This window comes from Panthera uncia, chromosome B1 (genome assembly GCF_023721935.1).
Source record: "Panthera uncia isolate 11264 chromosome B1, Puncia_PCG_1.0, whole genome shotgun sequence".
NCBI lineage: Eukaryota > Metazoa > Chordata > Mammalia > Carnivora > Felidae > Panthera > Panthera uncia.
The window spans coordinates 199,672,861-199,697,300 of NC_064811.1; the positions used below are offsets into that span (position 1 = coordinate 199,672,861).

General features: G+C 47.0%; 1 long non-coding RNA gene across 1 annotated transcript in view; it reads right to left on the reverse strand.

Moving 5' to 3' along the window:
* LOC125923506 (uncharacterized) overlaps positions 1-5,109 on the reverse strand; it is an 85,856-nt gene extending 80,747 nt beyond the window's left edge. Inside the window, exon 1 of the long non-coding RNA XR_007458069.1 lies at positions 5,008-5,109. This is a non-coding gene — a long non-coding RNA (uncharacterized LOC125923506). The remainder of the gene's footprint in view (positions 1-5,007) is intronic.
* Between the last annotated feature and the right edge of the window lie 19,331 nt (positions 5,110-24,440).

Below are 24,440 nucleotides of genomic sequence, written 5' to 3' on the forward strand. Positions count from 1 at the left end.
AATATACTGAATTAATTTGTTAAGACATCTGCTATTGAAATAATTCATACAATCATTTTATTAAAACAAATTGTGGTTACATACATATAAGGACACAGGAAAATATGAAAAGTAAACCAACATGTCAACAATGACTATCTCTGAATTTTTGTTTTACTTATGCTAATTTTATTTATGCCAATTTTTCCATGGTAAGATATATTGCTGGCATTGTTTTTAAAAAGGAAGAGACAGGGGCCCCTGGGTTGCTCAGGTGGTTGAGTGTCCAACTCTTTTTTTTAATTTTTATAAAATTTTCTTTTACATTTACTTGAGAGACAGAGACAGAACATGAGCAGGGGAGGGGTAGAGAGAAAGGGAGACACAGAATCCGAAACAGGTTCCAGGCTCTGAGCTGTCCGCACAGAGCCGGACGCGGGGCTTGAACTCACAAACCGTGAGATCATGACCTGAGCCGAAGTCAGACGCTTAACCAACTAAGCCACACAGGCGCCCCTTGAGTGTCCAATTCTTGATTTTGGCTCTGGTCATGATCCCAGGGTCATGGGGATCAAGCCCCATGTCGGGCTCCATGCTGAGCACAGAGCCTGCTTGACACTCCCTCTCCCTCTACCCCTCTCCTGCTTGTGTGTGCACAGGCTCTCTCTCTCTCACACACATAAATTTTTTTTAATTAATATATAAATAAAAAGGAAGAGACAAATACCTTAAAACAATTTACAATTATGGCATTCATAATTTCTACAGGTAAATCTCTGAATTAGCTAGATAGAAGGTACTCCCACAAATAATTTGTATAATTTATGTTTAACACAAATATACTTGCTGAACTAAGAAGGTTAAACTAATAACAAATACTCATCATCCATGTGTGAAATCCTGGCAGGTGTGTGATCTGACCGTGAGAACTGAGGACTCAAGCCCCCCAGTTACAGGAATGGTGAAGGGGGACACACACAGGAAGGGAGTCTGCCACAGACAAGGAAGAGTTATGGACGAATCTGAACGAGAACCTGGGTTTCCCACTGCCAAGCAAACACTGGTCACCTGTCCACACCCGCCTCCATTCTCCCTTACACCAGAACTGGATTCTCCACCAACAAGACAGGGGATACGAGTGCCCTCCTGGCTTTCCTGCTAATAAGGGAGGAAGGAAAGAACAAACCAGTAGGTTTAGCCCAGTAAACAGTTAAACCAAACTGAATCCATATGCTTAATAAAGAAAAACATTGGTTAACCAAAACCCTAGCTAAAAACCGATGACTCTACCCAAAGAAAACGAATAATGCTTTAACAGAGGGCCGTTTTGTGAAGCATGAGTGTACTGCATATACACATTTAGGACCATTTTGCTTCCCTTCCTATAAATCTTTGTCTCAGAGCAACATAGATCTATTCATAGTTACCCTGAGAAGAGTGAGTTTTCTTTTGCAAAATAAACTAGATTCCTACATTCAGAATTACTGTGGCTTGATTCAGCAGCAAAGCTAAGAACCCTTTCTATAATTTTTCCCTTACTTTAAATGAGACAAATATCAAACCACAGCCTGCTCTTGTCCTTGTCTGAGAACAACATAAATGTAAATACTGTTCCAAATCCTGCATGAGGGTTGCAATAGTTACCAATGTCAGGGTTACCGATGCGATTACGCAATTACACGATGAGAAGATAAGCATGTTAATAATTCCAATAGGTTGTTTCAAAAAAAATTTTATTGTTATCCCAAAAAGTCCGAATGTACATTTTAAATATAATGTATCTACATGAATCTGCATGCAAACCGATCAAAGTCCTGAGAGCTCCTGAGCAAATCCTCTCCCTGAAGAGAAGCGGTTCTCCACAAAACCACATTATTTGTCTCCTTTAACATTCAACCTCTCAAAGACACCTAAGTAGGACAGGTTAGATCATAAAAGTAAAGCGAGGTTCCTGAACCTTGTCTCTTACGACGTTTGGACCAGAGCAGTCCTCATGATGCACTGAGGGATGATTATAGCATCGTGGCTTTGACCCACCAGATGCCAGCAGCACCCTCCCCGAGTTGTGAACACCAGAAATCTCTCTGGACACTGCTAATGCCCATGGCCATGGGGGCAAAACTGCCCTACCTGAGAATGATCGATAAAAAGGGAGGCAGAGGCCTCCCCGTGGAATTTGGAATGGCCACCTGGGAGGGGACACAAGTCTCTGCACTGGCAGAACAGAGCAGCTGAAAAAGACGGGACCCAGGTAGGGAGGAGGAGTCCCCGTTTGGCTCCCTCTCCTTCTGCAAATCCATAGAAAGGCCAGTGGTGGGTAAAAGGGAATAAATCCCAAACACAGCCGGAAAACAAGAACATTCCACCTACACAGCAAAATCATTAAGGAAATTCTAAGAACACAGATGGGAGCCACATGGCCGAGTGAAACCCAAGGCCTAGAGAGTGGCAGTGGGCAGCTCATCTAGGCCAGGGCCAGGCCAGTCCCACGGAGGGGCAGGGGAGGAAGGGCTTCTGACAGCTCACCCCGCAAAACCCGAAGCGCCATATTCCTTCCGCGTGATTCACCACCTCTCAAGAACATTTATAGAAACACAATCTTCGGCGCCCAACAAGGTAACATTCTCAGGGAAATTCACAACACTAAACGTCTATCAGGGAGGGAGGAGTCTCAAATCATTCACCGCATCTTTGATCTTTAAAAAAGAAAAAAAAAGGGAATCAATCAAAGCAAACTGAAACCAAAGTAAGTAGAAGAAAGGAAAGAATCACAACCAGAAGGCTTATGGGAGAAACAGAACATATAAAAATAATGCTGAAAACCAATGACGTAAAATCTGGTTCACTGAGATCATTAAAACTGGCAACATTGATTGGGGAGGACAGAAGCAGAGAACGTTCAAACTCACGGCATCCCTAACAGGAGCAACACACAGTCACAGGTGCTCAGATACTGAAAGCAAGATGAGGGAAGGTTATGAACAACCTGACTCCAGCAAACCCAAAAACCTCGGTGCTTCTCCATGGGGTGGGAGGGGAGGGCCGCCCCTCAAGACCACTCGGCAATGTCTGGAGACACTTCTGTGTTCACGGCTGGAGGGAGAGTGCGGCTGGAGGTCTGGGATGCTGAACATCCCACCACACCGCAGGACCGCTCCGACCACGAGAATTACCTGGTTCAGAATGCAGAACTGCCCCTTAGACACCATCACTGCACCTGTACAGGCTCCCAAGGTTAGAGCTCTGCTCTCTGAAGCAGAACCCACGAAAACTACCTCATCCAGCAACCAGGTGTCTCGGCTGAAGGCACGTGAGCCACAAGCCAGTGTGGGTGCTGGTCTGATGGCATAGGTGGCAGCAGCAAAGGGGAGTCCCAGGGAGGGAGGAGCCCTGGCAGCTCCCTCACCTCCAGTCCCGTTTGGGGATGAAGGCTAGTGTTCTCACCTCACATGGGAGAAGCGCACCCTTAAGGCAAGCCGCTGTTCCTTGTAGAACAGGGGGTGGAGGAAGGTGGGGGTGGGCAGGCAGCCAAGTGGCTCCAAACCCACGTCTCAGCAGCTGCCCTGCACCTCCGAGAAGCCCACGCTGTGAGTGACCCCTCCCCAGGAGCAATGCCAAGACACAACCACCGACGTCAGAACTGGTTTTCAAGCTTCCTGGCGCCCACATTGTGCCCACGCGGCCCTCCCCCACTTGGGGAATGCGCGTTCTGGGGGAGGTCTCCTTGTCCCAAGGGGTCCCAGCGGTGGGGCTGACAGCCTTTATCCAGCCCCATGTAAAGGTCTGTGATGGCCTAATATCCTTTGTAACAAACTCCTTTTCTGCTCAAACAGACCAGAATGAATTCTGTTCTTCAACCAAGAACCCCAGCTAGCCCACAGAGGAAGGGGGCACCGCCTGTTTTGAGCTTCAAGGACTCTAACAAGTTAAGAGCCCTGAAGAGGCATCATGGATGGTCCCTGCGGGAGCAGAGGGACAAGTAGATTTTAAAGGGAAAGCTTGCGGCACCTGGCTGGCTCAGTCTAAAGAGCGTGCAACTCTTGACCTCGGGGTTGTGAGTTTGAGACCCATGTCAAGTGGAGAGATTACTTAAACCAATAAATAACCTGTACAAAAAATAATAAAAATAAAAATAAATAAAAATAAAAGGACAGGTTCGCCTCTTGTGTCCCCAAAGGCTCTTACACAAAACTGAAGTCCCCCCGCAGGGCAACCCGTGCTGCTGGCTGTGAAGAGTGACGCCCAAAGGCAGCACTGCTTTCTGAGAATACCACATAAGCAGAAGAAGATACTAGCAAAGGGAGATGTGAACATGATAGGGCACTGAGTGACACACGAGGAGACAAAGGAGCGTCATGGGAAGTGCCAGCCACACTTCCATGAGCCACGTTCCTCCAGGCTCATGTCTTGTGGACAGAGAGACGAGACACACTGCACGCACCCTCTGTTCCCAGATCAGACGGAAGGCCCTACTAGGGGGGCTGCAGCTGACGGTGTGGTCTACCCGCTGGCCCTGGGGAGGGAAGGCCACAGCCCTGCCCTCACGTGTCTCCAGCCGTGTCTGCAGGCAGGTACATGGTGGGTGTGGCCGTTGGGGAGTCCTGGAACACCGTGTACCGAGGATTTGGGGACGTGAGGCAGTCCACACGCTGTGGTTCGGACCCGTGTGTATCTGCTCACTGTCACCTGCTCTGTGGACCTGCTCCCGGGTCCCTCCACACACACACAAACGCAGAACCACCACCACCGATGCCACATGAAGGCGTCCACCAGGAACCACTGCGAAGGAACCAGAGCCCTGCCGGGGAAGCTCCATTCCAGAGGAGTTGGCTTCCTCCACGGCTACCACTTGCTCATGCGGGACACAGACGCGCTGCTCTGAGGCCACACTTCCAACAGGCCTGACCTCATCAGAGCGCTCACCACGTCCCCAGGTATGACAGAGCAGCCACCCGTGTGCCTGGAGCGCGTCCTCCCTCCCGCCGCCCGCCCAGAGGACAGAGGACAGAAGGAAAGCAGGAACATTACCTGAGCGGTCCCCATGGCGGCCGGGCTGGGTGCAGGCCGAGCGTCCCAGGGCAGCTGTGCTGAAACCGGGCCGGGCTTACGGCCGCGCCTCAGGTGCAGGGAAGGCCTAAGATGAGGAACGGATAGAAATGGGGAAAATATGATAAAAAAAAAAAAGATAAGCAACCTCCCCCCTGGAAAAGAAAATACATGGGAAGTGCCTGGAAAACAAACCACTGAGCAAAACTTCCATCACCTGAGAACAGCACTTTGGCAGAGAAGCTACGTATGAAAAACGACACAGGGTCCCAAAATGACACGTCGTGTAAGTGCAGATGTAGGCTTTCATGATGAAAAGTACTTCATTTCTCAGTCGGGGCCCGAAATTGCGATACGTCAGCTTTCCCCACTTGAAAATATGCAACCAGAAATAACGCGACGTACTCTGAATCAGAGGTATGATCTCTCCAATAACCCAATGGCAGAAGCAGCATTTGCAACCTTGGGCTAGTTCCGCAAGGAACCAGGCAGATTCCAAGAAACAAGAGCAGTACCAGGAATATTAACAATTGCTCATCCTCTTTCCAGGAAAAAGAAAATAGCACTACACCCCGATAAATATGAGGGCAGCATTTAAAAATGCTAGAACATACATTCTGATAATTCTAAAATTCTCTGCTTTTTTCATTGCACATGGACACATCAAATTACTATTGCCCCCAACCATCACCACCAAGTGAATCAGACGAAATAGGAAAAGGAGCCTCCAGAGGAGACTTGTTCATACCATCACGCCAGAAAAGCACGCTCGCTTTTTCTCTTAGTAAGCTACTATGACCACAAAATACTTATCTATGTATACTTGACGTGGCCCTCAAAAACACTGATCAGGTTCTATAAATTTCTATGAAGGCCAGAGGTCCTGCTTAGATGCACCCCATCTTCCAAAACTTATTCTGTCACCAAACTCTGGCCAAATGGTCACGTTACAAAATGCTGTACTTACTTTCAAATGTATGAGTCCAAGAAGGTAAGAAAATCGCTGTTTTTTTACGTTAGCAAGGACAGTCTGCAAATACAGATAATAACACACAAACTGAAAATTAACCCCTGGTTTCCGGGAATCACTTACTAGATGTCTGCTGTGACTGTCCCCTAAACTGTGTATTTATTTCCAGGCATTTCCTGTTGAAATTCTGCCTTTCCAGAACTGACACACTGCTGTTCACTCACTAGCTTCCTGCACCAGGATCTCCCCGTATTTTCCTGCCTGAACACTCACACTGACCGCACAAACCCCTTACTTTTGGGCATCTGGGTTGTTTCCAATTTTCCCCATTTGCTGAGAATTGTGCACACATTTTCATATGCTTCTCGGTGCGTTTGTGCAGAACAGATTTCCAGGAGTGGAGTCCCCGGGTCACGGGACTTGCACGTCCACAACACTGCCATGCGTGTGCCAGTGCTCACATCACACGTCGCCAGGTTTTCTGCATGCCTCTGGGGGAAGAAAAGTTTCCCGCTGTTTCCGTGGATTTGGAAGAACTTTTGTTGTGATTATTGATCAAACTTCTTTCCATGCAAACTGCCTGTTCTATAGATTTGTCCGCTCCTTCTGGGGGAAATTCCTAATTACCATGTAGTATCTCTTTACATATTCCACACCGTCTGTCTGCTCTATAGGCTGCAACGGTTTTCCTTCTTTCTCACGCGTTAACTCCCTCGGTGGTGTCCTTCCAACAACCTAGGTGCATTTGATAGAATTTATGTCCAAATCTACCAATCCCTTCTCTAAGGGCTTCTGTCATTACCCAGATCTTCCCAACTCCACAATTTAAAAAAACACATTCGACTAAATTTTGTTTTAGCATTTCTACAACTATTTCTAACAATTAGATCATTGATGTGTTTGGAACTTTTTTGAGATGCCAAGTAGAAAAGTTACTTTCTCTCCAACGGCTAACCAATGATCCCAACAAATTTGCCTAATAATCCATATTTTATCCACCAACTTGAAAATGCCACTCATGCAGAAAAGACTGTCACACAGATCAATTGATCTCCCGTAGCATTTGTACATGTGTTTCTCTCTAGCAGACCAGAACTCCCACTATACAGATCTTCCTTAAAACTTTACTGGACACCTTGTGAATTCATTCTTCTGTATTAACTTTATCATCCCTTAATCAAATCCCACTCCCCACCTCCACTGCCCCCCCCGAAACAGGTTTTGATTGAAGTTCTATCTCTCTCTCTCACACACACACCTGAAGTGAAGTGATAGGTTTTAATACTAAATTTGCCATTAAAGTGTACTTCCCTACCAAGCACTAGGTAATGTTTTACGTCCTTTCCACATATTTCAAAGTCTGGTTTTGTTCCCCCCTATAGACCTCAAACATTCCTGTTTTCTCCCAAGGTGTTTTGTAGGGTTTATTGTTTCTGATACTGGACCTATTTTGCCATTACTTTATCACATGCAGTACAGTTCATGGTTTTTATTTTACTGAGCTTGTATTTGCTGTACATAATCCATGTTCCTACTTATCTAATAGATTTTTGTATGGTCTCTTCCCTTTTCCACTGAGCATTTCTAATATTTTGTCTCTTTTACTTTCCCATATAACCTTAACTGGAGACCCCAGAATAAGAGGGACTAATGGTGAGAATTCCACACTTTAGAATTTCCCAATAACTGTCTGCTTGCTTCAGGGTTTCTGATTATATTCTGAACCCTATTAAGGAACTGTCCTGCCATTACTCCCTCTCAGAATTTTATCCTAAGTGACTGCTGTATTGTTTCAAGGTCCTTCGGTGTTTAGGATACATCCGTGTTTTTTTTTTTTCTTTTAACATGCTCATCCTACAGATTACTAACATAGAGATCCTATTATTGAAAGAATCTTGCTTTTACAGACTAAGCCATTTGGTCATATTAGATATACAATTAGATGCAACTTGCCAATATTTTGCTTAGGAAATTTATATTTATATTCTTAAGTAAAATTAGCCTTTTTCTACTATATTATCAAGTTTGGTAATTACTCATTAAAAGAGAGTGATGGTGGGCGCCCAAGTGGCTCAGTCAGTAAAGAATCCAACTCTTGATGTCAGCTCAGGTCATGATCTCACAGTTCATGGGATCAAGCCCCACATCAGGCTCTGTGCTGATAGCATGGAGCCTGCCTGGGATTCTCTCTCCTTCTCCCTCTCTTGCTGCCCCTACCCTTCCTTCTCTTTCTCTCTCTGTCTCAAAATAAAAAAAAAAAAAAAAAAACTCAAAAAAAAGAGAGTAATGGTTATAACTCTTAACTAGTTTAGATAACAGAATTATCAATTCGTAGATATTTGTATAGAGTCCACCCATAAAACTGATCCAGCATCTTTCACAAAAGTACATCTAAGGAAAATTTTAATTTTCCCATGGTAACTAGTCCATTCACATTTTCTAGCTTTGTCAGATCAACTTATTTCACTTATATTCACCAAGAAAACCAAACATTTCATCTTGATTTTCAAATTTCAGCAAAAAATTTCTGCTGATAATATGGTCCTTTTAACTGTGATTCTATCACACTCTTTATCCTTAACTCTTCACACTGTTAAATTTTTTTTTTAATTAATCTTGCACAAGTTTATTCGCAAGACATTATTTGCATCTTCTTTGTTGTTGAACATTGAATTAATGCTTTTTTGTATTTTTAATTGAAATATAATAACGTTATGTTAAAGACCCATAGGATTCTGTATTGTATTCAATGTGATCTGACCGTTTTTGTTTGTAATGTCTAAGTTTCACCCTCCCATGTTTATTGTGATTACTGATAAACTGGGATTATATTGTCCTGATAGTTTGTGTTTAATTTGTTTTTCTTTGTACTTTATTCTTTACTGCCTTACAACAGGACTTTTCACTACTTTCTCAGTGCCTATACATCCTATTTCTCCCTTAACAGTTTTAACATAGGCAATTAAACATGTATTTTTCTAGCAAAGCCACTGGTTAAAACAGTATCTCCAATATCCTCTTGAATAAAAGAACTTTAGGGTGCTCACACTTCCCCCCAAGTTCAGAATGCCCTCCCCATACTGCAGCTGCTCTGATGTTACTACTGTGTGGATGCCAAACACGATTGCTCATTAAACAAAAGAAAACAAATCACTTATTCTGAAATCAATACTTATAAATTAATGTGCTCTTGATCTCTTTGCTACCATGCTTCTGGGTTCATTTTTCCTCATGCTCAAAAATATCTTCTTGTTTTTCTTTCAACATGGTCTCTGTGTGGCAAACTTTCCAGGTCCTTATATGTCTGAAAATGTCTTTATTTTGCCCTCAGGATTGAATGACAGTTACATAAGTATGGAATTCAAGAAATCCAACAGATAGCTTCAGGCATCTGTTGTTACCTTTGAGAAATTTCTCATCAATCTTTAAGCAATTTCTGTTCTCTTAACTAATAAGTCTTTCAGGATTCCGTCTTTACCCTGGATACCGCTGTGTTTTACAAGGATGGCTCAAGATGTGTGTCTTGTTGGCCTATTCTGTCCTAGAAGGTGGTACAAGTTTTCTGTATCCATTTTTTCACTTAAATTCCAATTTTAATTTTTTATTTAAATTCCAATTAGTTAACATACAGTATAATAGTGGTTTCAGGTGTACAAATAGGGATTCAACACTTCCATACAAAAACCGGTGCCCATCATGACAGGTTCGTCCTTAATCCCCATCACCTGTTTCCCCCATCCCCCACCGACCTCCCCTCTGGTGACCGTTGGTATGTTCTCCGGAGTTGAGTCTGTTTCTTGGTTTGTTGTCTCTCTCTCTTTTTCCCTTTGCTCATTTGTTTGGTTTCTTAAATTCTACATACAATTGAAACCCTGTGGTATTTGTCAGGCGGTACACATTTTCGATCTGAAAACAGTTTTCCTCGATTTGGGAAGATTATTGGCCATTTTATCACAAATACAAACTCACCCCTACTATTTATTTCTTTAGCTTCTATCAGATGCATGTGCTGCCTTTTAGATCTATTCACTGACTGTAGTTTCTCATCTGCTCTCTTTTTGTGCTTAATACTAGGAAATTTCTTCAGCTTCATCTTCTAGTTCACTACTTTTTTTTCAGCTATGTCTGATCTGTGAATATTTACTGAGTTCTATTTTCAAGGGCCATAATTTCTATAATATTTCTAACTGGTTCTTTCACATCATCTCCTACTCTTTCTGCACAGCTGTCCCACATAGCACACGGGCTAAAAACAGGGATCTGAGCACAACCGAATCCGGGATCCAGTCTTCATTAGGAACACTTCCTCAGAACGTCAGTTACATAAGCACTTTGTGCTGTTTCCTAACGTGTAAAATGGAGCTAACAACAGGACCGACGACATACAGTAGTTGTGCGGCTTGAGGGAGTCCTTCCTGTGGAGTCCTCAGAACACCGATGGGAGCATCTTGAGACTCAACACATGTTGCAAACATGGTCTCTGGGAAGAAAGTGCTCATCCGCAGAGTTTACACCCGGTGCACCCGTGGGCCTGTTACTTCAGTCACTCACACTGATCCAAGTGTGCACGATGTCTAATCTCCACTGCTTCTAACTTGAAGGAAAAAGAAAACGAAATCTTGTTCTACCGTTCTTCCCTTTTCATGGCCTCCCGCTCCTAGTGTACAGATGAGCCTTGGCATCTTTTTCTGAATCTTCTTCCCGTTTATCCTTTAAATTTACTTCACCAGGAGGCTGCCCTCTGTACTTCAGTGTGTCCTGTCTTCCAAGCGACGACTGCATTTCGATGGCCTATTTTTCCTCACCTGTTCATCCTCCTCTCTCACACTCTAAGCAGCCAGGAGTCGTTCTTCTGGGGCTCCAGAAAGCCGAGAAGCAGGGTGACAAGCATCTCCTTCCTGATTCGCTGGGAAAATGTGGACTCTCCATCAGTGAGGAAAGCGGGGACCTCAGACTTTTAGGCTCTTCTGAGGATGTAGAGCTGGGGTGGCGGAAAGGCCTGTGCTCCCCCAGCTCCCAAGGGAGAACGTTCAGGGGGCAGGCCCCTGGGTGAGGGTCCAATCAGCAGCACCTCTGAGCTTTCTAGGCCCTCAACCTCCTTTAGGACCACACTGTGTAACTGTAATATGCATTTAACTTTCCATTTTTATTCTTCAGTGCTGAAAAGAACAGGTTTTAAGAAATCACATATACACACACACAGGCTTCAAGGATGCAAAGCAGAGCAAGGTCCCTATTTACATTTTACATGGGTATTTTCCCAAATAAAAAAAATTTTTTAAAAAGACAAAATTATAGGAATCTACTTTCAAAATCACAAAACGTTTTCCTGATTATAGCATACATATACGAATATAAATATTACACCAAATATTACCTAATTTCTCATATCTACAACTATTTTAATTGACCATCCCAAAATATCTCAGGTACTTTTTATCTTTCGAAAAGGAACATGAACCACCACGTTATATCCTTGTGATAACAGGAACTGAGCTCACCGTATGTTCGCTGTACTGCTCCCTTAGTATTATGAGAAAATATAGACATTTCAAATTCTATTTAGTTGGCTGGAAGGTAATCAAGTCAATAGCATAAAAATGTCTTCTATTATAGTTAAGAAGTGCTTATGGCAAAGCATAACCGAGTAATGCAAAATAATTCCACGTGCAATTCTACTGATCTCATTTTGCCACTTAAATGATACACAGAGATCAATCATTCCCTCACCGGACCCCGCCAGCCAAAGCAATCATCATCCCTATTTTCTAGCAAACATGAATTAACCACTTTCTGCATTTCCACACACATGGAGAAAAAGTAGAATGTGTCCATAAAGATGTGTACAGACCTTCACCTTGATGTGATTCTTCTACTAAGTATCATAAATTGAGGCTCAGGTCTGAAAGTATGAACAGAATGATGAACAACTTGAAAATAATTCATTCAACATTATCAATTCAGGTAAGTATTATGATAGCATTGTTTTTCCTCTAGCCATTAAATTAGAGGTGCCCACGTAATAGCAAGCGTCTATGTTTACAGAATGAGATTGTCTAATAAAATTTTTATATACAAAAATATCTACTCAAAAGGACTATTAAATTCCATCAATGTGTTGTAAATTCGAATTTCACTGTACGCATGTTAGCATAATGACTATTGTTCCTTAAATTCAACTTTTCCCGTACTCCAGAGTTCCATGTCTTAATTTCAATCTGATTTCTCCACCCAGATTAGAAACTTAGTTCATATATTCATTTGTCTTCTAAGTATTTAAGTTTATTTTCTTAGTCATCTCTACACCCAACGTGGGGCTCGAACTCACGACCCCGAGATCTAGAGGTGGATGCTCCACGACTGAGCCAGCCGTGTCTTCTAACTGGTAGTCTGTCATCACCATCTTCATCAATGTCTGCTGAAATTTCCTCAACACCAAAACCAATGGCACACGGTTGATTTAATCCCATCTGATTCCTCTATAACATATTACTCTAGGACTACAGGCTTTTTAATATTTATTGGGGGGGGGGGGGGGGGGGTCGAGAAAGAGAGAAAATCCCAAGCAGGCTCCATTCTGTCAGTGCAGAGCCCAATATGGGACGGGGCTCAAACTCACAAACCACAAGATCATGACCTGAGCTGAAATCAAGAGTTGAACGCCTGACTGAGTGAGCCACTCAGGCACCTCTAGGATTACAGATTTAACTGAAATGTCACAGGCATCTCATTATTAAAAAGAAATCAAGGCTAAACTGCCTTCTCTAATACATGACATCTCCGACACAGACTGATCTTTCCTTCGTCTGAGCACCTGCATCCTATCACCTGGGCTGCCCCGTCTTCCACGTCAGACTCCTCTGCAGGAAGAGAGCAGAGCGGTCACTGTGAGCCCAGGGCAGCAGGCGGCCAGAACACAGAACATTCCTACCTACCGTCCCACAGCTGCACGCAGTGCACATGACACACGGCGGGACAGGGACACATACCATCATTTGGAACAAAGTCACGTGCATGGGCTGAGGCTTGGGCTCAGATGGCCTTCAGGCTCAGGCCGCAGCAACCTGAGCCTGGTCTCCGGCCTGGCAGGCTGCCTGCAGATTTCAGACGTCCAGTCTCTGCAGTCATGTGAGCCCACTTCCTGCATCAATCAGTCTCTCTCTAGATAGAGAGAGACACAGGTAGAGATACACATCCTATCAGCTCTGTCTTAGTAGCAATCACATTGTGTCTGGCGGCAGGTAATAGAAAAATGAACTCAGGGCGCCGGGGTGGCTCAGTCGGTTGAATTGGCTCTTGATTTCGGCTCAGGTCATGATCCCAGGGTTGTGGGCTGAAGCCCTGCGTCAGGCTCTGCACTGAGTATGGAGCCTGCTTGAGATTGTCTCTCCTTCCCTCTCTTTCCACCCACCTCTGCCCCCTGCCCCTGCTTGTGCTCACTCTGAAAAGAAAGAGAAGAAAGAGGAAAGAAGGAAAGGGAAAGGGAAAAGGAAAGAGAAAGGGAAAGGAGGAAGAACTCAAACTCACTTAACAATAAAGGCAATTTATAGGCTCACAAGGCTGCACAGTCCAGAGCTCAGAACTGGTCTGACTGCCTGGCACCATGACCCCAAGCACTCGGAAACCCTCTCTTCCCCTGGTATCTTGTGATCACAGCTTCAGCCGAAAGCTGACGACACCTCACAGTGGCAGGAGGGCTGCTCAGAGCTCCCAGAGATTTCTTTGCTCACTTCCAGGGAGTGTGAGTTCCAGAAGAGGAAGCTTCTCTTTCTCAGAAACCGCTTTTCCAATTTCAAAGGCTTGGGTCAGGTAACGTGCCCACGTGATGGACCCAGCTTCCTCCACGGCTCCTGGGCTGCCGCGGGACACTGGGAAGAGCGGCGGTAACGCAGAGGACCTCGCAACAGACATGAGCCTCCTCATCAGGACAGCAGAGGTAAAGGTGGGGGCAGTTCCTGCTCACTGTGCACGCTCACCCTTCCAGTCCTCCTCTCCGTCAGCCCCTCACTCCTCACAGGTGTTCCAGCAGGAGCCCAAGCCCACAGCTACCTACATGCCGTCGTTAACGGAAGGTCCTCTAATCACGTTTGCTATTCCATTTAGACATGTGTCCCTAAGCGAAACAAGTGCAATTCTAAACGCCGGACCCCTTTCAGGTGGGGACTGAGTGAGTGCTGCACAGGTCAGCACAGCGAGAAAACCCACGCACGGCAAGACTAAGACACGGGTTCACGAGTCACTGCCAACCACCTTCCTTCTGCCTTCAGTTTAAAAAAATCTTCAATAAACAAACTGGATAAGAAAACTCAGACCTTTTTAGATTCTTGTGTTGAAAACGGTGTTAAATTTGTTTAGTAAACAAAGGTTCTGGAAAACTGTGATGTGGCACATGTCACAGATTAAGAACTCCACAACGGTTTACAGTGGAGTGAAGTTCATTTGTAGAATGTACTTCGAGAACAGTAGGTGGCAAAGGGCTTTGTGTGAAATCCAATCATCAGAGCATTAGGCGTTTACATCTTCTTATCTGCAATTGTTTTATAATTGCTGTATTGCCATTAGCATACGATGGGTAATGGTGTGTACCAGACGAGCAACTCCATATTTTGCTTAATATTTTAACTAATGACCAAAGAGGAGAATTTCATTATAAAATGCATTCTGAATAATATCGAATGATCACGTGGTGCAAGAACCGGAAGAAGTGGAGGAATTAAAAGAGGTCAGAGGTGGAGACAGTAAAGCTGCGTTCGGTTCACGGTGAAGTCCAGACACTGCACACAGACGAGGCAGACCTGGGCTCAGAGACGCCTCCCCGATCACGAGTAGACTAGTGAAAGGGCCTGAGAGTGCATCACGGTAAACCCCAATTTTACCGAAGGACCCATCCCTACTGAGGAAAAGGGTTTTATCCCACACGTCACCACCCACAGAGGCTCACAGTGGAGGTCTCCTCCAGGGCATCACAGACCAAAGGCCAGCACCATTTTCCTGGCAAGTCAGAAGGACAACCAGCCAGTACTTCCCATGACAGAGTCCATTCCAGAGAACAAAACAGGACAGTAAAAGGAATCCTGACAAGCACTCCTCATGCTGGAGGAACGACAGGCCTTCTGTTCTCTGGTGGTGCCCTCAGTGACATCCAGGGTGAGACCACCAACGAACACACCTACCTCATATTAACAGATCCACTCACAGGAAAAATACCTCCATTTTTTACTGAGGTCAAGTTCACTCGCAGCAGTAGACGTGTTCTAACTCGTAATAACAGGAAGCCCTCCTATCCATAGTCCCGTTTTTCCCAACGCTCTGCTCTGACGCACCCCCTTCGAACCAGGCAGGACTGTGCTGGGTGGGAGAGAAGCTGGAAATGGCTGGGACACCTGGGGGGTGCATGAAATAAGCCGCCAGTACACTGTGTGAGAGGGCACGTGTGTGTCCATGCTCAGAAATGGACTTCCTAAGCAGGAGAAGTTTAGATCACATCACAGGGCCATGAAGAAGTGAGAAGATCCCCGGACAAACTCTCAGATGGTGAGAGAGAACCTCACACGGGGATTTACAGCCCTTTCCAGGCACGCTCTGATTCAGGGAGTCTCAGCACACCAGCAGAGGCGGCCCCACATGAGGACACCACAGACACATATAAAATGGGAAGAAGATATTCTAATTTGAAAGGTGCCATTTTGAAAGGTACTGAGTGTTAAGTACGAATGTTAGGATGGGGTAAATCAGGTATTTATTTATCTAGGGTGGGGTAATATCCACCACAAACTTACGGTAGCCTGTGTACCTCTGGTGTGGAGAAATCATACTGCCTCTTACCTACCCGTGCACCCGTGTGGACAGAAGGTCGCTCCACTGGGGCACTCATTGACACACCTGAGATCGCACCTGGGGACCACTCAGGGGTTAGCTCTGCCGCCCACTCCCCGTCCCCCCGAAGGCACAGGTCCCAATCAGCAGCTCTCTCCTATTCTCCTCAGGGAAGGGGTGAAGCAGCCTCCCAGGGGCCCATTCCCTCCCACAGGAGAGAGGAAACCTCCCTGGGGCTCAGCAGACCCGGGAACACATTCTGATGACCAAGAAAGAGGAACAGACCTCATACATCTCTGCCTCTGGGCCCTTCCTCCCTCAGTGACATTCACCATCACACACAGGCCCTTCCTTTAACATCCACGTGCACATCCCAACCCTTCCCGCACCCAACACCTGCACACAGAAGGACGTCACCAACAGATAATGTTCAACCAGCGCAACTCCTATCTGTCAACCCTGGTGACACGCAGCCTGAGGACCCCTGTGTCACTTTGTAACACATGGAGCACATCATCTTCTTAGGGCTTCACACCAGCCACTGGACAGGCAACCTTGAGATGGATCAGCACAAAACAACACACTTTACAGGAGCCACAGCCAGGACTCCATTTCCGATCTGACTTCAAGTCAGTCGTATGTTCCAAAGGACCTACTAAGTCACCAGCCACTCTCTGCTTCATTTTACAACAGAGCCCAGGTCCTACCTTCCCTCCTGAGGCTCCCTGGGGCTCCCACCCCCTGCCCCCCGCCCGGGGCTGTCTGTACCGCCCCCACCCTCTGCTGCTTATTCCCTGCCCTTTCCCCTTCCTTCATTTCCTCTTAACCACTGTCCTCCGCGTGTCAAAAGGAGCTTTATGTTCAAAGGGAAAGAGGTAACAGGAAAGATGGCTAAGAAACTGCCTTTTGGATATAGGGGGGAAAGAGATCAGATTGTACAGAAAACAGACCTACCTTAACGGTAATCTCTCTCCTCGGGCTTTTGTCCAGCATAACACAAGAGAGCAAGAGCTTAGTGTTTAGGGAAGAAGCACGGATGCTTTGTGCTCCCAGCCCAGAGGGAAACCTGAGGAAACCAAAAGCCATCACAGAGGAAGCAAAACTCCAAAAACGAGACACTTATGAGAAATAGGACATCTGAAGGCACTGAAACTCTCGGAGTCGAGAATTATCTGAGGTCCTCCGCCCGAGCCCGGAGATGCACACATTACAACTAGGTGTCTCCACTCTGGGGCAGCATGGGGATCACACACCCCCAATCCTACCACTGCGTCATGAAGTGTCTCTGCTTCTCGTTCCTGCCAGTCTGGCTCTTCAGCATCCTGGCCATGATGTAAGGGGAATAATCTGGCATCCGTCCTTTTACATAGTGCTAATTTATAAAACCTCTTCAGAAAGAGCGATGTAACACTGACAGGTGTAGCTGAGTAGGACCACCCACTGCCTCACTGACTGAAGGCTACAGACACAAAGATGCTTCATCACCCATGATTTCTCTGAATTGCACAAGAAATGGCTGACAGAGTAAATGGAGCTCTGGCTTCCAAGACAAGCATCTAAAACTGTAGCATGTACCACAGTGGACAAGAAGTTAAAAACAACCCACACATTTATTTGTCTTTGCCTGTGGGGCACCTATCCCTCATCCCCTGGCTCTGCCTTGATCCTCCTTTGGGACTACCCCCCACCCCCATCAACCCACAAGGGAACCTGCCCTCCTGCAGGGCTGGGCCCACGATCCAGACCCAGTCAGGCCGTGCAGTCTGCCCCCCCACACACGCAAGGTGTCCAGAGCTGTGCACGCTAGTCATGGACCAGAGGACAGTCGCTACTATGGGCTTTGGTGGAATGACTGGGCATGACTTCCAAGATAATGTAAGGCTGCAGGTGCCACAGGCTACCAGGTGGAGAAGGCCACCCGAGAGAAACCACAAGGGCCTCAGGCAGGGGACAGAGAATCCACACCCTAATGCCATCATCTCAGCCCTTAGATCCAGCCTCCACTTACATGACCCTGTATACGGGTCTCATACACACCCTGAGGGTTTGTAGACCATAATGAGCTGAGAAGCTGTCACCTGTAATGAAATAAACCCCACCTGATTGAGGAAGCTACACGTCTATCATAGTAAAATGTTGCCTCACATCTTCTGGTTCTAAGATCTTACCTTATGCCCAATTTTCCATGGGGTTTCCAAATGGTCTTGGCAAAGTAAATTAGCAAAATATAGCATCCTGTCTTTTTTGTCTTCAAGATGGAAGGGCTAGAAGGGGAAACCCAGCAAGAACTAACAGTCCAGGTTGAAATCTGAATGTAGTTTCCCACAGAAATGTAATTATAAGTGTTGGTTAGGTTCCCAGCTCTGTTCGTGTCCAAACAAATGAGAAAAGATGAACTCAGAGTGGTATATAGGACATGGGGAAATATAGCTTAAAAAAATCATACTGCAGATCCTTCTGGAACCCTAGAAACTGCAGGTGGTTTTGGAGTTCAAGACAAATAACACTAAGAACATACCAAAACACGGCCCTCCTGAAGCTGGGAACGACCAGCTCCAAATGCACTCCCCCAGCAAAGACCCACACAGCTTTGGGGGCAATCACAGAAATGGCTTCCCAGACCTGGGAAAGTACCCTGATGAGATGAGACAGACCTGGGAAGGACCACAGGGAGCAGTGAGGGGGCAAAGGTTGGAGCTGCCATTTCTAAAGCTCCGCTCCCGCTACAATTCCACCAAGATGTTTATTCTTGGCATTTAAAAGGGGGAAAAATGGCACCTCGGTGTCTCAGTTGGTTAAGCATCCAACTCTTTTTTTATTATTATTAAATATACTTTATTGTCAAATTGGTTTCCATACAACACCCAGTGTTCATCCCAACAGGTGCCCTCCTCAATACCCATCACCCACTTTCCCCTTTCCCTCACCGCCCCCCCCCCATCCACCCTCAGTTTGTTCTCAGTATCTAAGAGTCTCTTATGGTTTGCCTCCCTCCCTCTCTGTAACTTTTTTTCCCCTTTCCCTCCCCCTGGTCTTCTGTTAAGTTTCTTAGGACCCACATATGAGTGAAAACATATTAAGCATCCAACTCTTGATTTTGGCTCAGGTCATGGTCTCACGGTTCATGAGTTTGAGCCCCGAGTGACGGCACGGAGCCTGCTTGGGACTCTCTCTTTCTCTGTCCCTCCCCTGCTCATACTCCTAAAATAATAAACTTAAAAAAATAAAAAGGAAAAAGGTAACTTTTGACAACTGCAGTTCACTTAGCAAATCCCACCCACTGCAAATTACGGGAGTGTCTGAAGGCTTAGGAAAAGGGAGACGAGTTTATAGAAATTAGGACACGCAGGTCCCTTTTGGGGCAACTTAAGCTGAATTACAGTGAAAACATTCCAAGAAAGTGTCCAGTATCCTGAGCGATAAGGAAGGAAATAATTAACTTCACACCCTCAAACACATTCGTGTCAGACTTTTCCTGGAAACCTTACAGGCTGCTGAGGCAGCGTTCATTCCCGCAGCTGACCATAAACTGGGAACTGTAGAGCACAGGACAAACGAGGACACACGCTGCCCACCGCCCCTTGCCACCACCCTCCTGGGATTTACTCCGAAATGGAAAGACAGATGTGTGTCAGGAGTGGCTTCCTGAGACCCACAGAGAATGTGATCTCACTGCAGAACAAGCCGGAGGGACAGAACATCTGCGGAAATTTAGCACAGACACAGACTCCATGACTGTTCACCTTCCCTTGAAGGTACGCAAGAGTCTGAAACCAGAGGCACACCTAAGACAAAGAAGAAAGTGGTTTCCTTAAAAATCCCAGAGTCCTGGCACTAAAGCAGACTGCAAGGAATCCTCTAGAACAGCTCTGCCTTTAATTCAATAACCCACTGTTAAATATGCGACTGTCTCCTGTTTCTGGAGATTTCTACACAGGCAAGTCCACGTGTATGCTGTGTGCGGAGGGCTCTGGCGTTCAATCACCTACAATGTCGAGACGATGATTTCTTATTCTGAACCAACAGCCCCCCTGCTGCCTCTTAAATTCACCACGGACACCCCTCCTAACCTACTAAGAAGGCCACTTAACACTCACATTAGAGCTGGCAGGCAGATGTATTCAAGGATAAGCCTTTTTATCCAGAATTTAACTTCAAATTTAACTTGAAGGCCGTGGAGTTATATTTTCTTCCCAGTGTTTGAAAAACACTATTTCCAATCGATAGTGCAGTACAAATACAACATGCTCAGTTATGATGCTCAAAATTCAGCATGGGTACTGCAAAGTGGGAACATGAAATTCAAAGGGGCGCACTTCTTGGGCTGAAACAGACAAGTCCCTGTGACCCAAGTATTTCTATTTTCCAGGAAAGCCTAATCTATTGAAATGGCCTCTGGGCACTAACTGTATAATGGGATTTGAGTTTTATAAAAGGCAGAATTGACAACTAACGAAAAGCAAAGTTCTGGATGTGCACGTCGCATGGCCCTTCTCCACCAGCCCTGCTGGGCTTCCACAGTCCCATCCTCACGAGACAGCGAACCACATGCCTCAAAGGTCCCTTTCACCTTCAATCAGAAAGATGCATGTGCAGGAGTTACAAAAGCAGATCAGATGCTGATTATTTTTAGACAGTCTACACTCTGTGTAGCGAGGAATAAACCATGAGCAAAAAACCCACTACAGCAGCAGGAATACACTCTGATTCTAGGAACAGAGAAAGGGATCAGTGGAAAGTGAGTCCTAGGTTGGGAGACACAATTCCGCACTGGGGAAACATGGAAAGTTCCGTATGGAGGATGGGACATTGGCCAAAGCCACTGAGACCTGAACAGGCAGGTCCAGGGACAGGGGCCAAGGTGGAGCCCTGACAGGGTGAGTGTGCAGGGAACAGCCAGTGTGCAACAGTGAACAGGAAAACGGAGGAGGAGAGTGGATTTGTGAGGGTCACGAGGACACTTGAGCCAGGAAATATGGACTTGTTCCAGGACCAGAAGGGACCCAGTGATGACTAAGTCCAACAGTGAGGACGGGGCCAGCGCAGAGGCAAGAACAGCACAGAAGTCAGGCTCAGTGCAGGGCCGGGGACAGTGCAAGGGGTCAGCATGAAGGTCTGGGTCAACACAAAGGTCATGGCCAGCATCAGGGTCAGCACAAGGATCACAGTCAGCACAAGGGCCAGGGCCAGGGCCAGCACAAGGGGTCAGGTTCAGTACAGGGCCAGGGCCAGCACAAGGGGTCAGCACAAAAGTCAGGTTCAGCATGGGGGCGGGGACAGCGCAGGGGGTCAGCACAGAGATCAGGGTCAGTGTGAGGGTTGGGGCCAGCACAGGGGTTGACATCAGGCGTCTGAGTTACAAGGCAGATTTGGGAGGCAGGAAGCAAAGCGCCAGCCATGGCTGTGGCTGGAGTGGAAGGCGCAGTACAAAGCAGACAGCCTGTGGCACCCGCCTCATCCCTTCCTGGGGGACAGGCAATGAGGAGGCATCTGGGCTCAGCCACACACAGAGCTGGGCTGGCTAATGGCTCCAGAACGGCGCTGGTTCTTCCAGGTCCATGGTCACACTACACTGTGACACTACAGTGTGCCCTCCAGCACACTGTCCCCAAGCCCCGGAAAATGACCCAAGGCCAGCACAGAGCTGGGGCCGCAAGAGCTGGGGCACAGGTTCTCACGGGACCACCTTCTGAGGAGCCTCCTGTGGGCCGTCCTCTAATTCCCACGGTGTCTCCCGCCTCTCTCACCTCCTCACACCCTGCAGACTACTTAGCGCCCTGCCGTAGCCCTACCTTTTCTTTGACGCCTTCCCTACCTCTTCCGATCCCACGCATTTCTCCTTGCTCTGAACTGTCCATGTTGGAAATGACAACAGCGGGTCTGGCCTCCACTCGCGGTTGCCAGCGTCTTAGTCTCCAGCCTCCGCCTCTTAGGGGACAGCGTCAGCGCTTCGGGGTCAGCGCTGCTCCCACCCAGATATTACAGCGGTTGGAGAGCCTCAGACACCAATCTGCAGTCACAGGTTCACAGAGAGGCTTTCGTGACCTGTGAGCTCGCATAACAGCTAACGTCATCCTCGCCTGGACCCCAGAGCTCAGCACAGAGCTGGGCACGTGTGAGGGCTGGAAAAAACACGTGGACAGGTCAACCCCCACGCGGTCAGCACCTCACAACCAATGCAGAGAAGGAGGTGAAGAAAACACGGCCCCAGAGTGGCCATCCCCCAGACACTGTCCCAGAGCGAGAAGGAATCACGGACACTGTCCTGCTGCGATCAGGTCACTGGCTAACCGCAGCTTCCGCCAAGGGATCCTGATTCAGAACAGAGGCAGACATCCCTCCCCTAAACCCATTTACACAACGCTGTGCTCAGCAAGGCCCGTCGTCCACGGCAGCTCCTCTGAAATCATCCGTCACTGACATGACGTGCGAGGTCAGTGCGTCCTTCAGCATTTCGCAAACGCTACCACTCACTTCCTTAATTTAACGTGTGCGTATTCTCCAGTGTTTACACCCCTTCCTAATTCAGGGAAGAGATGCATCCTGCAGGGATGAGACCCCAATATGCCTCAGTTTCTCTTCACAAAGGAGATAACATACATCTAGAAATCAAGACTGTAAGATCCACTCTTAAATTCCTCCAACTGCTTCCTCTTAGAGATGCTTTCTGCTACATTATTTTCCCAAACAGCTTCGTTAATTCAATAAAGATATGTTAATAATAATTGCTGTTTAATGGCTGCTTCCTGAGGGTCAGAACTATGCATAGTCACAACCAAGCATGTGCCCAGAGTTGTGGGAAGGGAGGAAGAAATGCCCAGGAGAGGTGGTGACAATGTCACATCAGTAACAGTTTATTTAGGTAAAGTCAAGGGTCTGTGGGGGGAAGAGCTGGCAGGGAAAGGCTTCAGGAGAGTCACAGTCGTGACCCAGCTTCTCAGGCACATCATGGTTCAGGCAGGTGACACGAAGACAGGAGGTCACCCAGGAAGAGAGACAGGAGGAGCAAAGCAGGGAGGGGGAGGCAGCAGACAGGAGGAGTGGGCAAGGGTCTGCACCACGTGGCAGAAGAAAGAAACAGGCCTGCCTAGGAGAGGCAGGACCCCTCACTTCCAACTTCTTGACAAAGATCATCTACCCCAAGGCACAACCCACTGCGAGAAAACACACGTGCTTTCATGCACGCCTAGAGGAGTGCACACAGATGTGCATACCCAGACTTCGCATATGCACACACACACATATGCACGCCTACATGCGTACCTACCCACATGTGTGCATGCACATGTCTGCGTGGATGCACAAACATGCACACACGCACACAAGTGTGTACACATCTCCGTGCAAGCACACCCACACACATGACCACGAACATGCATATGCACACCCACATGCCCACATGCATGCATTCGTATACATGGGCAGACTTGTTTTGGCACACATATACACATGTGCACACATGCCCATGCACACCTGCATACGTACGTGCACCCACCTGCAGCTGTGCACACACACACACAGTTTCTCTACTGTGGACACCGAGCATCTTGTCATGTCATCTCAATCTCAAGCAGCAGGACGGTGTTCCTCCCCCTGGCCGGGAAGGTGAGGTCTGCTCCCAGCAGATGCTGCTGCTGTCCATGTGAGCAGCTACGTGGGTCCTTCGTGGCAGCTTCATGGTTGTGTACAGCTGTGGGACCTCCGCGAGCAGTTCCCAGGTCCAGCTGATTCCCCTTCCAGAGTCAGCACTGAGCTGATATCAGAGGGTTTCCTAAGTGTCTCCAACATACCACCTTATCGTCTTTAAAGAAGCAGTGTCCTGAACACCTTTCACACACACTTCAACAACTCAGGCACTTTTTAAACGCAACACAACACTCCTCACGGGTTTGGGGCCTCTGCAGCATCTCCTGTCTGAGAGTAAAGTAATGAGATCCTCAGAAGGTCAAGCTGGCCACGCTGGGGCAGGAGATTAGTGCGGGAAGACACAAAGAACAGGCTGAGGTGGTTTCCCTGAAGAGTGGACCTGCTTTAAGAGCTTCAGAAACATCACCCAGAAGTGTGATTTTCCCTATGTGCTTCTTCTGTGTAACCACAGTGCTAATTAAGGCAAGCAGAAATGCTTACCCAATTACTGTAATTACAACATTAATTCACAATGCTTAAGTGCTTTTAATAATCCAAAGTGAGTTCACAGTTAATATCAACTATTTGGTATGCATCATTAGCAAAATGCATTTTTGCAAAATATGCCTTGTCACCACGTTGGCTGTGTCAGGTACACAGAGCCAGCCCCAAACATAATGGGAAGTAAGCTGAACTTGAGAATTTCCTACCTATCTTCCAGCTCTCACCTCGGCCAATGGCAGATTTCCTCTATTCTGGAGCTTCTAGTCCCAAACACCCAGGACCTTCCTGCTGCTCATGAACTATTTAAACACTCCCGCTACCACATGAGCCTTCTCTCCGGCGCTCCCCCCCCCCCGCCCCGCCCCAGACATCCACCTGACCCTTCTCCACACCCTTGTTTGGCACCCCCTGGACCTCCAGCATGGTGCGGCCACACCCCCTGAGCACAGAGTGAAAGCAACAGGTGCATCTCCAGGGAAGGGACCTGAGAAGTGGGTCC